We start from the raw sequence: 13103 nt of genomic DNA on the forward strand, positions 1-13103 counted from the left end.
TTATTTTATCAGCAGTAATCGAGTGCGTAATTATTCCTCGATACCTCTCGTCAAGACGTCGGTAGTAGGCCGACACTCGGAGGCATAATCGACCTCCTGTGGTACTGAATTCCTACACTCGCGCCGTTACCGACCGTTTTGGAGAATTGCGGGTCAATATTTTTCGTTTGTTTTTTTTCATCATCGTCGGTCGCGCGCGCGTTCGGGCGCGTCCGAACTCGTTCGAACTCGTTCGAGGTCGCTCGTCTGGACGTTTCGGGGGTGGGGGGAGAACGACGCGTTCTAGATGGTTCTTTTCGCGGGGGGTCTCGCGCACCCGTCTTCGTCGTCGTCGTCGTTTTTTTTGTACCTCTCGGTCCGAAGGTCGTTTTGATCCGCGTCGCGACGGGCAGGATGTGGTTTTCCCGCCCATCCCGACTCATCGGGATCGATGAAGATGACTCATCGTCTCGTCGTTCGATCGATGCGTGATAATTTTTTTTAACGCGCGTTCGAACTTGTTCGCGGTCGCTCTCGTCGTTTCCTAATTTGGTTTTGTTTCGCGGTTTTCCTCTTTTTGTTTTGCGGTTTTCCCGCCCATCCCGACGCGACGTATCGAGATCGAGTGAGATGACTCGTCTCTTCGTTCGCGATAATTTTTATTCGACGCGCGTTCGACCTGTAATTCATGATTCGCGATAATTTATGTAACGCGCGTTCGAACTCGGCGTCGCGATCGCCGCGACCGCGGAGATGGGTATACGCATTTGGGAAAAAAAGGGCAAACAGAAAGAGAGAGCGCACATATGAGATACGCATATAGTTTTTTTATTCAAAAAATAATACAAGCGCGTTTACATTGTTTCGCTCGCGCGAATATATGCATTTCGTAGACGCGACATCGTTATAAGAATTCGAAACAGAGCGCGGCTATCTCGCAGTCGACGATGTTGTCAGGATCGAAGAAATCGCTCTTCAGTATCGCAGTCTGAACCGAAGTTTCCATTTTCATCGCGGCGGCGGCTATCTCCCGATAGCGCGAAAACTTAGCGTCGATCTCCTCGGTCGCCGCGCTCAGCGCACGGATGACGCGATCCACGCAAAATTGGAGATCGTACAGCTTGAGCAGGGTTTTGCGCACCATCACCACGCGAGCCAGGTTGGGTAGCTCCATACGTACGATCGGCCCGTTGTTGATCACTCCGAATCGCATTGTCATCCCTCCGATCGACATCGGCGAGGGGGGGTGAGTTACGTCGGAGAGAGAGCGTTCCATGCACGACAATACGTCGCGTTTGCGCTCGATTAGTCCTTTTCACATGTCGAGCGTCAGGGAAATTTCCCTTCCTTGTTTGTCTCCCAGGGCGATATCCACGTACGAAGGCGTGGTATGAATATTGTACCACGGTGACTTGATCGTGATACCTATGGCTATGTACTTGTAGCCAGTCGACGTCAGCAAATAACGCGTCGTCAGGATGCGCACAGGGGGCAATTCGACGGAAAAGTTGGAACGAAACTCCTGATGATGGCGACGACGATCGTCCTCGACGGGCGCGTCGGTTGGAGGATGAGAGCTGCGACGCGATTCCTGGCGACGAGGAAGATAATGGCGATCGTCCATCGAACTGATCCTCCGCCTTTTATTGCCGTTGTCGTTCGCCTCCGAATCCGCCGTCTCCGTAGGAGAAATACTCCTCGGCGCGGGTCGATCGGCCAATGTCGAGAACATTTCGCGCCGCGGTAACCGTTCCTTTCTGATTTTTTTTCCGACGCGTCGTATTCGGCCGACGACGCGACACTGATGCCTTGGAAGGGACACGTCGGTATAAGTAGGAAAGATCTGACTTATGTCGCGCGTGGCGCGGTGTGGGAAATTTGCGCGGTCCTCTACTTCCTTCGGCGGATGCGGAAATCGGAGAGCCGAACCCCGGTGTCGTCATCGTTCCAATAATCGCTCGCCGACGTTAGCGAGTTATCGTTGAGGCGTACGATTCAATCGAGGAGATCGCGCAACTGCTGCAGCAGTTCGGCCTTAGGGCAGACGATATTCAGTATCCGCAGATCAAATTTACCGGCCGACGAGACGGTCCTCTTAAATTCGTTGAATTTGTAGAACTGCGCCCGAGTGGTGAAGTACAGATTGCCGTCGATGTAGCGGAATATCGACGTCACGCCTTTCGGTATTCCGGGAAACGTCGCCTCGAGGGGCGTAAATTTGGCGACTCTCTTGTCCTTGTCGCATTCGTCTATCTCGCCCACCGCGTTACCGTTGAACACCACGTAGGAACGTCCTCTGTGGGTGTTCACCGCTCCGTTGATCAGCGCGTTTTCGGGAAATCCGAGTTCTTGCAGGGTCTTCGGCCAACCTGGCCGCAGACTAAATTCCGGATATTGAACCAAGTATACCAAATTATCTACGAACACCATGAGATCGCCGGACGGGGATTGATAGGCAGCGGTCACGCGCGTGTAATTGTCGTGAAGAAAGCTCATGTGATTCGAGAGGGCTAAAGGTCCGTTGTACGTCCTACCGTCCAGATCGATCGACCAAACGTAACGTTTGTACGAGATGTACATTCGATTTTCCAAAATCAATATCCCGTTCACGCGATCGAGGCTGCACAGGTCCGGCGACGGCGGCAGCGGCGGCGGCGGCGCTAGTGTCCGACGCGGCGGATCGTTCTGAATTTTTTCACCGTACAAACGTTGAATGTCGGCGATGTCGTTTTGGTCGAGCTTCACCGGATACTGCTGGTCCGGCTGTATCGCGAACATCACCGATGTTTTGCGCCTGTTGTGCACCAATCCGAGGGAGTGGCCGATCTCGTGCGTCAGCGTGTAATGCAGGGAAAACTTATCCGCGGGATGTTTGTTGACGTAAATGTGCCACGGCTCGTCCCCGTCGACGTGCACCTCGGAAACGAATCCCGCTTGGTCCGTCGGGAGAGACGCGTGGGCGAGCACGTTGCCGGGGCCGTCGAATTTGTCCGAGCAAAATGCTCCGTTCACCTTGGTGTTCGTGTTATAGTGTAGTAGGCGTCGCCAAGATATTATAATGTCGGCATTCGACGTTTCGGAGCGTTCGAACGTCAATGCCGAATGCTGCGACCACAGGTCGAACGCGGCCTGCGCCGTGCTCAGCTCGGTTTCGTCGGCTAAGTAAAAATGCCACGTCAGGTGCGTCTTCGGTGTGACGTCCTGGGTGATGCGAGGTGGCTCGATCCGGCAGAACGTCTCCGTTGATGGGTTCTTTTTCTTGCAGTTAAGGAGGTAAAACCCCAGAATAATTAGCTGTTGGTCGGCGATGTAGATTATGGCTCCTTGGATCCGTCAAAGGTAGGTAATTCAATAATCTTTATCTTTCTTTTGATATAAAAGAGTATGATATTTATTGTGTTACGTCCCGACAGATCGCGGTCGCAGGGGGCGGTACTCGGATCGCTTATACGGGACTAGTCGCTTTTCGGGTTATCGAGCCAAGGGGCTCTATCCGGGGATACTGCGACCGAGGTAATTCGCTATCCAGACGCCCGTCACCAAGTCGTTTGCCCGATCCGCACTCTCACTGGGAGATTTAGGTTCGGTAGTTCATCACCGTACCGTTGATTCAGAGGATTCGTCAGATATCGTTCAAACGGTTCTTCTACTCTAGTGCATGCGTAACATTCGGAAGCGGGCCGGCAGTCGGCTAGAACTTTACTGCACTCGCTACACGTGGGGAACTCTATCCGCGGACCGTATTGCACGAAGTGCCTGAGGACGCCTTCGAAATCTTGCCGGAAGGGCTGGTATTTGCCAAGCTGGCAATCCTCACAAATAATGACCCCCGTAGTTTTATTTTGGAAAAACAACGACCAGACACAGATTCCCGTCATTAGCCATGCTCTGATAGGGCTAGGGGGTAAAACTACCTCCGGAGGTTGCCGATTTACCGGATGTCCGGGACACATGAACAATGGAGCGTTAAACTCTAGTTTGGGAGATGGCGATTATCGTAGACTCGCGTTTTAAATATTGGTCTCCTCCCTCGTGTTCCACCGAACGTTTTACGTTCGAGAATATTTCGCAGCACGTGGTACACGCGGAGGGACTCTGGATTTCTCCGATCACGACGTCGCACGAATCACACTCTTCGACTTTGTATCGGTAACCAATATGCATATAATGGCGGACTAAGCAGTCGTACTGGCGGCGTTGCGGGCCCGTTAGGTCTCGGAAACACTCTTCACAGAGGTAGTGTTTGCTATCACGATTTTGATGACAGATAGTAAAGACACACAGGGCGCGCGATAACCAATTCCGCCGCGCAATTCTAGAAGCCAATGGGGTCAGTTGGCGCGCGGGGCGTCGCGTGCGCGACTCGCTCATGCCGTTCGCTTAGCGCCTAGGGGCGTCGTCACTTACCTTTAGTCGAGTTCCAATGGGTGATCCGCGGTGCCCCAGTGTTCTGGTGGTGAGGCGTCGAACCACAGGTGTAGAATCTCGGCGCGGCGCTGGATCAGGCGGATTCGGCGGGGGTCGTCCCTTTTGATTGAAGCGATGAATTCCCAAGATGGAACTGGTGGTGGATTGTCGGAATCCCCCCCCGGTGTGAAGGTGATCGGGGTTAGCCGATAGTTCTGGGCCTTCCGGAATGCTTGGTAATCTGCTCGAGACTCGGCCTTGTCCAGTGGAACGTAGATGTATTGTATACTTTTAATGTTAATTTTGCGCACTGAAGTTACGTTTTCGAGTTTCGGTCCCGCGTCCGCCTTGCACGCGGAACTCGCGACGAAGTACTTTTCGTATTCAGGATCGGGCGCGTAATCGGAAAGGACTCCTAACAATGGATTCGGAGGGGTCCCGAACAAAAGGCGGTTGAGCCTGCGGGTGCGTACCTTGAGTCCGCTTCGTCGCGTTTTGGGCATTGGTTAACTACTGATTGAGGTTAAAAGACAAATTCGCTTCGTCTGACTCTCCTTGCTCGTGGCGAGAAAGCGTGCTGCTCGTACAGCACTGCCCCTCTCCAGACACCCACGGACGGTAGTGTGCCGCTCGTACGGCACTGCCTCGTACGCAGATGTGACGCAAGGGGAGGACCGGTGATTCGGATGCCTTATTGCAATTACTAGAATACCCACAGGCGGAGACGTGCCGCTCGTACGGCACTGCCTCGTGTGTGGATGTAGTGTAAGTGGGATCAGTGGAGGATGTGCGAAGAGGTGTAAGAATTTGTAGAGTAAGATATTGTATAAAAATGATTGTATATTACGATAATTCTACATAGGACATACGATTACAAAAGTAACAAGATTACAATCAGGAATGTATATATGGTGACACGTAATTCTATATGTAGTGAGAGAGCTGAAGGCTCTGGGTTTGGTAACGCACGTGGAGATAGGAAGATTCTCGATGTGGAAATAGGAAGGTTCTGGATTCAGAGAGACTCGAGAAGGATTCAGTGGTTACTTAACTGGAGAGTCCGTGATCGAGGTAGAACTCCGGGGAACTGAGAGCGTCCCTTGGGATGTTCGTCCTTATATTCCTGTTTTCCCGATGGCGGGGGTGGTCGAGTGGAAGGGTTTGAGTTGCGTCATCGGCTCCGCTTTCGATTTCCCTCCTTATATGGTCATGGCCTGAGTTTTCTTCCTTTTGTTGCCTGAGTGGAAGGGTTGAGTTGCGTCATCGGCTCCGCTTTCGATTTCTCTCCTTATATGGTCATGGCCTGAGTTTTCTTCCTTTTGTGGCCTGAGTGGAAGAGTTGAGTTGCGTCATCGGCTCCGCTTTCGATTTCTCTCCTTATATGGTCATGGCCTGAGTTTTCAGGAAGGGTCTGGGAGGGTTTAGGTTTGCGTTACTTGAAGGAAGCGTTTGCGAGAAAATTCCTATGGCTAAACCCTTGTGGGCATTGCGACTTATTCGTTGTATATACATTATTGGGATAGGCCAAGCCTATTGCGTATATCGTGACTTATCTTTTATATTTATATGCTAGTGGGTAGGTTAGGCCTACCGCGCAGGTCGTGACTTATCGCTAGTGTGGTAACTTATTTGGTGGTAATTCTACTGTCGGTAAGTCATGCTAGTGAGTGAGGTAACTTATTCAGTGGTAATCCTACTGTCGGTATTCGGTGGTAATCCTACTGTCGGTAAGTCATGCTAGTAAGTATGGTAACTTGTTCGGTGGTAATCCTACTGTCGGTAAGTCATGCTAGCAAGTATGGGTAACTTGTCGGTATTCGGTGGTAATTCTACTGTCGGTACTCGGTGGTAATCCTACTGTCGGTAAGTCATGCTAGTAAGTCTGGTAACTTGTTCGGTGGTAATCCTACTATCGGTAAGTCATTGTTCTTATGAGTAAGGTCCGATTAAAGTCTTCTTACAATCTAAAAAGGTTTCAAATTTTCCGGGCGTATGAGAGGGTGGACGTAACACCTCCCCCCCTATTTGAAAATGTAGGACGATACTCCTACATTTTATCCTACATAAGGTATACTTAACTACTAGGGTATGGTAATCTTACATTTTATTTTCTTACGAGTTATTGTCGCGTAAATACTTCCTGAGCTCGCCGTAATCCATTTCTCTGATACCGCTGCTGGTACTGGGCTCTCTGTCGGGGATGAAGGTGGTCGTCTCGAGCTTCGGTGCCTCAGGATCGGTTTCTTTGGTGGGGGTGTCTTTCCTGTTGCTGAGGTGCAGGAGCAGGTGCGTGACTGAGCTCCATACTGCTCCCAGCAGGTGTACGCTCCATCCGTAGACAGAGTGAAGCGCATATCCTCTGATGATGGAGTCGATCACTAGTTTGACCAGGCGGAATAGGAGAATAATGGCCAGCACTCCGGCGCTCGCTGAGCCGAATGTGACGAATCCATTCCATAGGCGTCGTCCAGTGCTCTCCGCAATCCTTTCCAGCGATTCCTCGTCCAGCAGGTGATGCAGCGAAACATAGCCGCGTGGGATGTCATGGCCCATTGCTCCCTGCACCAATGTATTTAGCATCGGTGGTTTTTCTATGGGGAACATAATGTGGTCGCGGAGGCGGTCGAGATCTCGTGTGGAATATATTCCGCTCGTGGCAAGGTTGGATGGGTTTACATACTTCCATTGTGGTTTCGTTAATGGCTGAATCGTAGGTGGAGCTAATGCTTCCACCGGGCGCGGCATTAATTTAAACCACGCCTCATCTACCTTATACATTGATGGTAGAAGTTCGTTGCAATCTCGAATTGTGCCGCCCTTGATCAGCACTCGAGATTTCGGGAGCAGGAAGTAGGATATATTATTGTGCGAGACGGGCAGCTCGCTGTAGCAGTTCTCCGTCTGCCTTATTTTGCATGCGACTGGCACGCATTTCACTATATAAATGACTTCGCCCGCTGTAATAGCTGTGTAACCCGGCGCTTTCATGATTCAATACGCCATTTTGTCGGGGGCGATGCTAGCAAGAGACAGGGCGTTCTCTAACACCTGCTTCTCCAGGGCGCACTTTTGACTCATGATGTCCCGGTAGAGTTGGGTCAATTGCGTCCTCATGTGTTTTTCAACGTATATGAACTTGCTGTTCACATACGTGAAAATGTCTAGATTGTCGATCGATATTCCCGCCTGAATTTTGAAGGTTCGCCCTGGTTTGGTTTCGAGAATGAATAATTTCGGATGCTCTGTTTTGTATTATCTTGTAGCCGCAGAGGCTTGTCTCCGTGGTTTTGGCCAGGGCGAAGGTGATGTCCCTTGTCGTCAAGGTGTAGATGACCGGGGTCTCCTTCTGTGTAGGTTTAGGCGAGACTCGGTGGGCGTTTCCCTCGTAGAGCACGTCGTACTTGTTGAACTGGCAGGAATCGGTCGGCGACGTCTTCCAATATGTCATTGTCCCGTCGGCGTCGTAACACTCGCCTTCCATGGCTGGACAGCGGGTGCCAGAGGGTAGCACTACTTCGTTCGTAGCATGTTTTACAGGCACTTCCATCCGTCGCGTCGTTATTCTCACCGTTGCCTGTACAAACACGTTGTTCCAGGTGCCCAAGGGGTCACTATATTGCGTTCCCTCGCATTTACCATTCATGGTGAGTGATCCAGCCATTGTAATAGCGCGGGTGGTGGTGGCGTTTACTTTAATGCCGGTTATCATTCCGCTGGCTCCTCCCAGGAATAGGGTTCCAGTATCTTGCATTTTCCGGCAGGCATCCCCTGAGATTTCTCGTATATATTCGTATTTTCTTCCTTGCACGGCTGAATTGTAGGAGGACCATCCACAACATTTTATATCGCGGTCTATCTCGATTTTGCATTGGACCGCGGTGGTGTGGTCGAATTCGCTTAGTTGTAGAAGCTGAATATATATCTCCTCGGTGACCGGTTCTAGATCTTTCAGCTCGCAGTCTCCAATATCCGTTAGGGACAGTGTTGTCACGTTTAGTCCCTCTCCTCTGCAGTCAAAGCCCAGGAGGCCGCGCGCAGGCGCGCTAAATACCGCCAGGATGAGTGTCACTGTCAATGGCTTCATGATGATGTTGGGTGTGCTGCTCGACCAGTTTTGTGACTGGTGGTCGCTACGTCGCTCTTATATACTAGCCCTTAATGCTACGGGAGGGGGAGTACAATGGTGGGGATTTCTTAGTTCCTATGATCTTAGCTCAGCGAGTTTTAATTTATCTGCATGCACGATTCTAACCCTATTTCCTATTTGGAGCTTAACGTTATTACTTCCTAAAGTTTCAGTTATTTCGTACGGGCCTACGTATTGGTCGTCTAACTTCCCTCGGCTCGGCTCTTTAAAAAGATAGACGCGATCTCCTGTTTTAAAAATGCGCGCGTTCATTCTTTTATCGTAATAATTTTTGGATCGCACTTTGGCTCGGTCAAGGTTTTCACGCGCATTCCCTTGTGTTTCGCGCAGTTTTTCGAATAGCTGTTCCAGGTATTCGACGTAAGTCTCGTTAGGTTCCCCTTCCAGAGGCGGATCGCTTGACGGGGCGCGCGCGGTTTTCCCGAAAATTAGCTTATGGGGGGTGTATAGTGTGCCCTCGTGTACACTAGTATTGTAAGAAAAGGTCGCGAATTTCAGGTAGTCATCCCAGTTATTTCTTTCGCAGAATTGTTTTAAGTACTCCCATAGTACGTGATGCGATCTTTCTATCGAGCCATTTGATTGTGGCCTGTAGGCAGTGGTTTTGTATTGCGCAATACGGAATTTTTTAGCAATATTGCGCATGAGCGCATTTATAAAGTGACTGCCCTGGTCCGTGAGCCATGCCCGCGGGGCTCCGTACACGCAGATAAAGTCTTTGGCGAATGCGTCGGCTACGTCGATCGCGGATGCTTGTTTCAGGGGGATGGCTAAGGAATACTTGGTGAGAAGGTCCTGGATGGTGAGGATGTAGGAGTATCCTGTGTTCGTGATAAGTAGGGGTCCCATAATGTCCATGGAGATCTTGTCGAAAGCCGCTCCCGGGGTATCGGTGAGCACCATCGGCTGTCGGGTCTTGATGCGAACCAGCTTCTTCAACTGACAGTTTCTGCAGTTTCGAACGAACTCCTGTACATCGTTCTTCATCCCCTGCCAATGATATTTTTCCCTGAGTCTTTGGTACGTCTTAGTGACTCCCTTGTGTCCTCCGATCGCCGAGGCGTGAGCTTCCCTCAGGATCTCAGGTTTCTCGGCGTCTAATGGCATCATGATGTGATTTCTGCATACCAGGATGCGAGTAGGGCTACCCCGGAACGCATCTTCTAGTATTCGTCGGAACTTTGGGAACGGCACGCCGTCTACGCCTCCCTTGCATATAGAGACCGTTGCTAGGTCCAGTGTGGTACACACATCAAGGAGAGATGAGATGGCTTCCGTCACCCATTTCCTCTGCGTGTCCTCCGAGATGCTAGTTTTAATTTGCAGTGCGATGATCCTTGATCTGCCTTGCGTAACTACTCGGGCTCGGCCGAGCTCCTGATTTATGATAGTCGGCAGTCTCTTTTGTTCCACCATCATCCTGCCGCCGGGATCACACGGTTCTCCCTGCTGCGAGATGAATACAACTAAGTTGTCCCTTCGTGACAGGAAATGATCTTTAATTTCCGTGATTCTGGCCTTCGCGGGGTGTGGATCGAATGGCTCGTTCGGGTTATCGAAGATCTCCGATGCGCTACTAGTGTCATCTGTGTCGCTGTCGTCCAATGCTATGCCAGGATCGGAATCTTCATGTTCTCCGTCGTCATTTAAATCCTCATCGTCGCTGCTTGGCACGTTACCTTCAATGATTTCTCCTTCTCCCACTGCGGGGGTGTCCTCTGTATCCTTGGGAGGATCTGCGTCGGGCGAAGTGTGTCGCCTCTTCTTGGCACGCGGTTTAGAGGAAAATATCGACTCGTCTGAGTCGGTGGATTCTGTGGCTTTGGTAAGGGGGAGGATTTGCTGCTGGATCGGATTTCGGGAAAGAGCGTCCGCATTCGCGTTGACTTTGCCTGCTTTATAATCAGTGTGATATTCGTACTCTAGGAGTTTCAATCTCCATCGGACCAAACGCGATGATGGATCCTTCACTGAATGCAACCAAACAAGTGGCTTATGATCTGTGACTAGCCAAAACTCGCGGCCGTACAGGTACGGTCTAAAGTGTTTGACACAATATACAATCGCGAGTAACTCTTTTTCTATGGTGGAATAATTTCGCTCTGCAGCGTTAAGTAATCGGGAGGTGTAAGCGATCGGTAAGTCCTTACCGACCATGCCCTGACTCAGGACGCCACCGATCGCGGTGCCCGAGGCGTCCGTGGTAAGGACAAAAGGTTTCGTAAAGTCAAGGTAGCGCAGGATTGGCTCGGAACATAATAGTCTCCTCAGGTGGGAGAAAGCCATTTCCTGTTCTTTTTGCCAGGTGAACGCGACGTCCTTCTTTAGAAGGTCGGTGAGTGGCTTTGCTATTCTAGAGAAGTTCGGTATGAAACGACGATAGTACCCTGCCAAGCCTAAAAATTGTTTGATGTTCTTCGTATTCTGAGGCCGAGGGAAGTGTTCGACCGCCTCAATTTTCTTCGGATCTGGCTTTACGCCCGCTTCAGAAATCACATGCCCGAGGTAAGTGACTTCCTTACACAAAAATTCGCACTTGTCTGGCTGGAGTCGCAAACCAGCGCTTCTAAGTCGCTCCGCTAACTTATGGAATTTTATGAGATGCTCTTGCAAAGAACTTGAATATATGATAATGTCGTCCAAATATACCAGTAGCTCTACGCCTTGGAGTCCCGTCAGAACCTGGTTCATTAGCCGTTGGAATGTGGCTGGCGCGTTTTTGAGTCCGAAAGGCATTCGTTTGAACTGGTAATGCCCGTACGGCGTGGAAAATGCCGTTTTGTGAGCGTCGGACGGGTCCATAAGTATCTGGTGGAACCTCGAGGCGAGATCAAAAACGCTAAAGTATTTTGCGCTGCCGAGTTGATCTAATATCTCTGTAATGTTTGGTAGGGGGTGCGCGTCGCCGATTGTTTTTTCATTTAGTCCGCGATAATCAATCACCATGCGCCATCGCTTGTTACCCTTTGAATCGGGTTTTTTTGGCACAATCCACAAGGGAGAATTATATGGGGATGTCGATGTTTCGATAACATCATTTTCTAATAATTCTTTTACTTGCCTGTCAATTTCTTCCTTGTGCATTGGCGGGAAGCGGTATTGTTTCGTATTGATCGGGACGTTGTCCGTGGTGGGGATCTTATGCGTTATCACGTCGGTGTGATGCAGCTTATCGCTCGGCAGGCGGAACAGATCGCTATATTTTTCTACTAATTCGTGGACATGCTCTTTCTCTTCGTCATTTAGATGATTTAATCGAAGTAAATCTTTTATTTGATCTACACGGGATTTGCCCAAAAATGTTGCCAGCATACGCTGCGCTTTTTTCTCGCTCCTGGTCGTTCTAGGCCCTAAGGTAGAACGCCCGGGTGCGGTTGACTTTTGGTAAAGGGTGCTTTTATGACCCTTGTTAGAGGATGCAGAAGATGGGGAGGGGGGGCCGGAGGTAGAGTATGCTTCTATCTCCTGAAGCTCGACCGTCGGTAGCGAAATTTTGATGTCCCGCTCGGCGGAGTTAACGACGCCGATGTAGGCAATTCCGTCGCGATTTGTGACGACGGCATCTCCTAAGTAGATATCGTCGTGCACGTGTATTCGCGGTACGTATCCCGTCGCAATTTCCGGATTGCTTACTCGAAGTGGCAAGGTGGCGCGCGTTCTTGCCGGAATTAGAAAGTTTTCGTAAGTTAGATTTGCGTCAGTTTCCTGATTACCGGCCGCGGGAAGTTCGTGGTTTTCGCCCGAATTCGTCCCGGCTTCCTTGTCACTGAATTCGGTGCTTGCCTCGGAAGCTTTGATTACGCGGTTTACGTTGAGCGCGGCACCCTTGATCGGCGAATTAGATGTGGAAGACGTCAAAGGCATTATTGACGCGGTGGGTTCAGTGGATATAATAGGTTTAGGAATTACCGTCGGTGCGGTGGATATAGTAGATTTAGGAGTTACCGTCGGTGCGGTGGATATAATAGATTTAGGAGTTACCGTCGGTGCGGTGGATATAGTAGATTTAGGAGTTACCGTCGGTGCGGTGGATATAGTAGATTTAGGAGTTACCGTCGGTGCGGTGGATATAGTAGATTTAGGAGTTATCGTCGGTGCGGTGGATATAGTAGATTTAGGAGTTACTGTCGGTGCGGTGGATGTGGTAGATACCGTGGGCGCGTCTGGTTTTTTATCTTTTCCAGTCAACGGTATCGGAATTCCTTCCCACGTCAGGAGGTTTCGCGTGGCGTCTATCACGTAAGAATCCCGCAGAAAGTCTGATCCTAAGATGCCATCTTGCGAGATGGGAAAGTCATCGGTTACGATTTGAAATTCGACTCGGCGCCCCAAGAATTTCGTCTCTACCGCTCCGAGTGTGTTTATCTTACCGTCTGTTATCCCCGTGATTATTATGCCTGCGCTTGTTTCTATGTCTCCCAGAGAAGAGAGTTTATTTATTTTTACTACGTTCGGGGCGGCTCCCGTGTCTACCATAAACGTTGTTTCGCCCCTCAGCCCTTCTATCGCTAATCTTACGCTAGGTGCGTGTGACGATTTCGATGGATTCGTTATTGCGATTCGGGTGTTT

General features: G+C 50.4%; 1 long non-coding RNA gene and 1 pseudogene across 1 annotated transcript in view; both read right to left on the bottom strand.

The window, feature by feature from the left end:
* LOC139824168 (uncharacterized) overlaps positions 1-13103 on the bottom strand; it is a 76532-nt gene that overhangs the window by 57977 nt on the left and 5452 nt on the right. The window lies entirely within an intron of this gene.
* LOC139824145 (uncharacterized) lies at positions 6499-8470 on the bottom strand (annotated as a pseudogene).

Source organism: Temnothorax longispinosus, unplaced genomic scaffold (assembly GCF_030848805.1).
Source record: "Temnothorax longispinosus isolate EJ_2023e unplaced genomic scaffold, Tlon_JGU_v1 HiC_scaffold_28, whole genome shotgun sequence".
NCBI lineage: Eukaryota > Metazoa > Arthropoda > Insecta > Hymenoptera > Formicidae > Temnothorax > Temnothorax longispinosus.